We start from the raw sequence: 6,912 nt of genomic DNA, 5'->3' as shown, positions 1-6,912 counted from the left end.
AAATAGAACAAAGTCTTTAGCAATATGTATAAGATAGTTAAAGCAGCCGAAGAGTTCTACACGAACCTCTACAGTAGCCATTGCAGTCGGGACGTAACGAGAGAGACAGTAGCGCACAGCACTGGGACATCCCGCCATTAATGATAGAGGGAGTAAAGAAAGCTTTAGCGGCAGTGAAAAGGGAGAAAGCAGCTGATGAGGATCAGGCAACAGCATATCTGATAAAATGGAGAGAACGTTGTGGTACAAAAACTAGCCACCCTGTGTACGCGATGTCTTATCACCTCGAACGTACCATAAGCTTAGAAGAATACGCAGAAAGGACATGTCAAGAAGTTGAAAAATTACAGACCTTAGTGGTAACGCACCACAAAACTTTGGGAGCGCTTAACGCACCTAACCAGGGCACTGTGATAGCGGTGTGTTCTAACTCTATTTCGCAAGGATGGAGGTTGATGAAGACAACGGCATACTTCGCACAGCGCGAGAGAATAGTATAGTTAAACACGAGGGGTACTCGGTTGCGGCGATAGCGTAGTGCCCTCGTGCAGTGGCCACCGAAGCTTTTCTGTTCGCGCTGCCGCGGGATCGAAACCCTACTTACTTTATTCCTGCAGGTCTAGCGGGCTTCACAGAAAAAGACAACGTTTTTTTTCGAGATTGGAAGCCTTAGCGCTGGCGCACCAAAATTATTGACAGGTACACTTGAGGCAGAATCTCAGCGTGAGGAAATGGCAGGGAATCTGCTATGCCCAATAATTCTGGGCAAAAGAATTTCTGAACGGGAATGAGTTTACGGGCGCAATTTTTTCATGTATTATAAGATCTCACTATAATATTCAACATAGCTGTTCTCGCGTCGGCAAGCTTGGTTTTTTTGCTATTAACAATTTTGCTCTCGTCAAAAGCGTTCCCCAATGTTTTTCCATGGCACTCTTATGATCGATGCGACCGATGGAAACATTATAAAAGAAAGGTTTGCCTACATATCGGACGAATGAACCATTACCTTCAATATTTCAGTTTTCCGGTCCAGGAATGTTGGACATGTACCACGCTCACTGTTTCGAGAAATGTCCTTTTCTCTGTTCGCTAGGCGCCATAAAAATTTATCCTTTTTTAATACGAATAATGGTGAATTCATCTGAGAGAAAAAAATCACTTCTACTTTGGACAAGAATTAGTATCACCAAGATGCAACAGAATGTCCTGGGTGAAATGAATATTGTCGATTTTGACAATATAAAACAAAAACGGAAGCTGACGTAAAACTGACCCCTGTTGAACTTCCTTATGGTTTTTAGTTGGGACGCATAATCACCCAGATTATCAAAATGCTTTCGATCGCTTAGATGGCTTTGTATTCGATTATTAGTGTGTACCGGAATTCTAAATGCATTCAGCTTTATGAGTAGTAGAACATGATTAAGAAAATCAAAATGTTTTCAGATATCTGCCAAGATGCCCATTGTACAAAGCTTCTTTTCGGTATTTTAATTTTTTTGTTCTTGTTGAATATCAGTCAGTGTCATTTCAGCGGATTAGTTCTTGCAAAAGCCAAACTGTTTTGGGGAGATCATTTTAAATCATGTATATTGTTGGCGGTGAACTGGTTACTGTAAAAAGGGACTCGACTCGTTTATGATTCTTCTACGACGAAGTGGCGGTGCGCTGGACGACGACGACGCTGACACTTCAAAGCTGGGCGCTTGGAGTCTCTGAGCTGAGTGCTGGCCATCGTAGCGCAGCCGTCAATACAGGCCTAACATCCCCATAACATCTCTTGGTGGAGGTGCGGGGTATTCAGCGTCTTTTGTTCAAGGAAGTCAAATATTTTCGCGAAAACACTTAAAGTAATGAGCGCGCCAGTTATTAAAATGGCCCTTTAAGCCATTTTTATGTATCACTGTTACCTATTGAAATAATTCATAGCTCAAGATACAGCAGCTGCCTTGACTTGGTTTTCGTTTCTCGATGCCTTATCAGCAACGTCCGAGGGTGTTCGGATATTGAAACCCGCGGAAGTGACCATATCGCTACATATCTGATCATTACTGGCCTTTCCACATGCACCTCTGCCACACGCATACCGCGCATCTATTGGTCAGTGTTTCAAGCACTCATGGAAGATGCTTGTAGTGAACGTTCATCCGTTAGTTTAGAAGAGAAAATTAAGGAGGTCATAGAAAATGCGACACGGTTATTCACCCCAATTACAAAGTACACGGAATTCGATGTGGAATTGCAGCGCCTGCGAACACTGCGACGGAGGGCAGACCATAGGTACCGACGCACGAAGTCGAGGATTGACCGCATAGATGCGAGGCGCATGTAAAAGAAAATTTAGTGCAGACATCAAGCTCTCCAGGCACAACGTTGGAGGTCATTCTGTGAAACGCTTAATCCACGAAAACCTTTGTCACGCATCTGGAATGTCGTTTGTGGCCTTCGAACAACCCCACACCAGCTGTACCCTTTCAAGTCTCTTGCACACTGTTAACGACGTGGCGAGGTCGAGGTAGCTGACGACTGGTGCGCTGGGGTAGAAGGACCACCCAACCCGTCTGCAACGCTGCATTGCAGCGATGTTCCCGCTTCTTGAGATTCTCGGATGGACCTGCCCTTCTCCCTGGAGGAATTTGACGCCGCGCTGGTTTGTTGCAGACGATCACCACCGCCGGTACCCGAAGGTGGGCCATACACTGCATTTGCAAACCTTGGACAAGAAGCTAGGTCTGTCCTTTTGAAGTATTACAACAAATCATGGAATGAGGGCACAAGACGAGTTGAAGTCCAGTCGTCGAGTTCCGCTTCTGAAACCAGGGAAATCGCCTCTTGACCTGACATCATACCGTACAATTGCGCTGGCGAGCTGCGTTGGCAAAGTGCTGGAAAGGATGGTACTTACACGTATTGAGCGGTACCTGGAGCGCTACCGCATATATCCGGCTATAATGTCCGGGTTTCGACGGGGACGCTCATCAAATGATAACGTTGTCAACCTGGTGTTATCCGTCCAGCGCCAAAAACATTCGAAGCGTTTGACCACGGCATTGCTCCTGGATATCAAGGGCGCATACGACAATGTAACTCACTAGGCTATTTTGGACGCCCTGGAAGCTGCCGAGCTTGGTGGTCGCGTATTGCTGGACATGCAGTTATTTGTCCAACAGATCTCTCTTTGTGCAGACTGAGGATGGCCCAACATCCCATTTCACTTCCCGTTGAGTCCCGCAGGGTGGAGTGCTTAGCGCAACGCTGTCCAACCTTACACTTGTCGGGCTTGTCGACAAAGTACCACAATCGGCGCGACTCAGTCTATGCGGACGACATCTGTATCTGGCCAGCCGAAGTTAAGCGCCCCCAAGTTCGAGCCAGACTTCAAAAAGCGTCAAGTATTCCTGCGGCCTACCTCCACCTGCAAGGCATCCAGATTTCAACCGAAAAGTGCTCGCTTGTTGCCTTTACATGCAAGAACATATCTCATTTTACCGTATGTATAAACGGCAAAGCAATACCCCACGCAAAGAGCCATCGGTTTCTGAGAGTAATCGTCGGCCGAAATCTATCATAGACCCCCCATATATCATACATGAAAAAGAGACTGACAGCGATTTCTTACGTTCTCGCCTTTCTTGGGGGAAGTCGTGGGGAGCGCCAGTGCGGTCGAGGATGCAGCTCTATAACGCCTTATTCATGATATTTCTTGGCAACAGCCTCCCTTTACTTGGAAACATTCAAAAAACAAACATACGAAGTGTGCAAAGCGTTCAAGCTCAAGCTCTCCGCATTAAAACTTCCTGTTGGGTGAGTTGGTAGTTCATCTTGAAGTAGAAATATTATAGCACAAACAAAGACACGGACAAGAGAGACGAAGCACACACTCATAACGCTTGTGTGTGTGTTTCGTCTCTCTTGTCCGTGTCTTTGTTTGCGCTATAACACTTCTACTTCGAGCTCTCCGCACTTCCCTAGGGTTGCCAATATGTGCCTCTATGCCCAGGAGCACCCATTGCCTACCTACCTAACAGTTGACGCAGTGAGAGCATATTTCGACACATATCCCGGGTTCCCTCTCGCCATCTTGCCACTCTTCCTATTTCCAGGCCGCGCACGTCGTTCACAAACACCATTGATGCACATCGCGCCATTCTGCCGTCCAAGTTTACACCCGCCTCAAGACCATACTCGGCACTTTGGATCCTGTATAATCCCCGTGTGCTTCTTTCAATACCTGACATCAGGAAGAAGACCAATTTATCACCGATATAACTGAAACAAGTCACTCTTGAAGATTTCTATGAGTACCATGCAAGCCGTTTGCACGCCTACACCGACAGCTCAGTGAACCATATCAGTTCTTCGAGCTCCTTGGTCGTCCCCGCAAGGACTACAGAAATTTTAGTTATAGGATAGCTCACCAGATTTATTGGACGGGTGCAGAACTCACCGCTCTTCGTGTCGCCATTGAAGACATCAGTCAGCAGCGCCCTCAGCGGTGGTCTATTTTCACCGCTGGTAAAGCTGCCCTCCAAGGCTTACAAGCTGCTCTTCACCGTGCAGCCCATGAACAAGTGGTCGCGGAAATTCGACTACATCACTCTGCCATCAATTGAAGGTATGGCATTATCTACCAATGGCTACCGGGGCACAGCGGCATAGCAGGCAATCACCGCGCGGATGGGGTCGCACGAACAGCTCACCACGACGGCGATTTAGTGTTGATCCCCATTTCGAGATCGGACTCAGCGGGCACGTTTCGAGCACTTGCGCGGGACATCAGACTTGCCGCGTAGAACTCCGGCCAATTTTTCAATTCACGTTTAAAATCCTTCGACCCAGACCTGAAGCCCCGGCTTCCATCCGGCCTACCACGACGTCAAGAAACTTTGTTGTGTCGCCTGTAGCTTGGTGTATATTTCACCAACCATTACTTCTTCTTAACTGGTATGGCTGATAGCCGTGCATGTGCCATCTGCGGGTATGATGAGACTATGTTCCACATTCTTTGTGACTGCCCTGCCTACAGCGGCGAAAGGCAGTCTCTCAGCCGTGCGCTGGAGCGTCTAGATCCACCCCAACTGATGGAAATGAAGACTCTCGGCCCCTGGCCGTGGCGATCGGCGGCGGTGATGGCCTCCAAGGCACTTCTCCACTTCTTGCGAACTTCTGGCCTGCATGATAGGATATGACTTTAAGGAACGCTGACTTTTCATAGTGACTTCAATTTTTTGCTGCTCTCCTTTCTAGTTCTGTAGCGTGGCTTGACTGTGGCTTGATGTGACTGTGGCTTGATGGCGTGGCTTGATGTTAGCGCTCGTGGTGTTTGTCTCTCGTCTCTTCTGTCCTTGTCTTTTGCTGCGCTACAGTGTATTGGATCTCCTTTTTATTTAATTTTTTATCTCCTCACCCCTTTCCTCCCGTGTAGGGTAGTAAACCTATTATTCTTCCGGTTAACCTCCCTGCCTTTCCTCTTATTCCTCCTCATCCTCCTCGTAAGCGGCGAAAAAAAAGGAGGCTACTAATTTAATTGGCTTAGACTTAATATAATTAGGCCCCGGGGCACTATCGTTTTTTAAAGAATCAATTGTGCGTTTAATAGCGCACTGTCCAGTAGAGTTCAGAAAATCATGCTTTGAGTATAATTTCAATGTTCCTGACTGTATCAAAAACTGATGTCTCCCACATCTGGTCCATCTCACAAGACAAAAAGTGTTCACTGAATCTCCTACGCAGTTCAGCACCAGATATAATTTCGCCCTCAATATTAAATTCAGTGAGACATGGAAAGCCAGATAGATATTCTCATGGACCTTCCAAACTTTTCGCGCTCGAGTGGCGCTGAGAGCAGCAATCCTAGACTCCTAATACAACCTTAAAATATTTAATCATGAATGCGAGTTGCTTCAGGGAGGCTCGCCAGTGATTTTTAAAGTAGGTTTTAGAGGTAAAGAGAAAGTTTTTGCAGTATATAACTAATGCCAGTGTTCGCGGACGACAGAAAACAGGCGAATCATGTTAACACTGAAGTGATTAACATAATTCTAATATTTTCCTTTTTAACTATTTTCGATAGGTGCCCGCTTACAATTAGAGATTTGTAGCCGACCGTTGCTGATAGCCATATGAATTTCTAAATTTCAGAAAACTCGATTACCCTTGCCTCTGTGGCTCAACTTGTTTGAGCCGTTCCGATTTGCAAGAGGATTCTAATTGCAAGCAGGCGTCTATAGGTGTTAGTTAAAAAGTTAGCCATTAGATTTTAGTTCATAGCTTTCATATAGTAAACAGCATTCGCCTGTTTTCGACGTCCGCCAACACTGATATTACTAGACGCAGCAGCTTTTCTTTACCTCAAAAACCCTAATGTTAAAAACTAGTGGCGGTCTTCCCTGACGCAGCTCGAAGTCCACACCTAAGATAGCCCGGACAACGCAAAATGTCAGGTCTTAAGCATGCACTGTCCGCGGGCTATTCTCCATAAAATACGGTACATGATATCCTTATATCTGTATATTCGTACTTGCAAGGCATCCAAACCCGCTTCAAGCCGCGGACTCGGCTTTCAGTCCTGTCTCTTCCTCTCATAGAGAAAATAGAAAACTTCGCTGATTATCCTTTTCTTCATAAATCTGCCAGCCTACATTTCTGAAATGAAGGAACTAATTTTGATAAACTCCTAAGTACATATGTTTTGCCTAACGACTTGACGCTTTGGACGTTAAAACAAAAACTAAATATGTATATATAGTTTTGGCTTCTTTTTACCAGAATAATATCTCTAAACTTTAGATCATCGCTATAACAGCAGTGCCCATCAGTTTAAGAGCCCTGACTAACTCACAATTAACGGCCGGCAACCATATCGCTACTTTGGAATCGCGAGGAGTTAGTAGCGGCAATTTTTGCTTA

This window comes from Amblyomma mixtum, chromosome 7 (assembly GCF_055824585.1).
Source record: "Amblyomma mixtum isolate Tamu chromosome 7, ASM5582458v1, whole genome shotgun sequence".
Lineage (NCBI taxonomy): Eukaryota > Metazoa > Arthropoda > Arachnida > Ixodida > Ixodidae > Amblyomma > Amblyomma mixtum.
Note: the sequence above shows the minus strand (reverse complement) of the source record.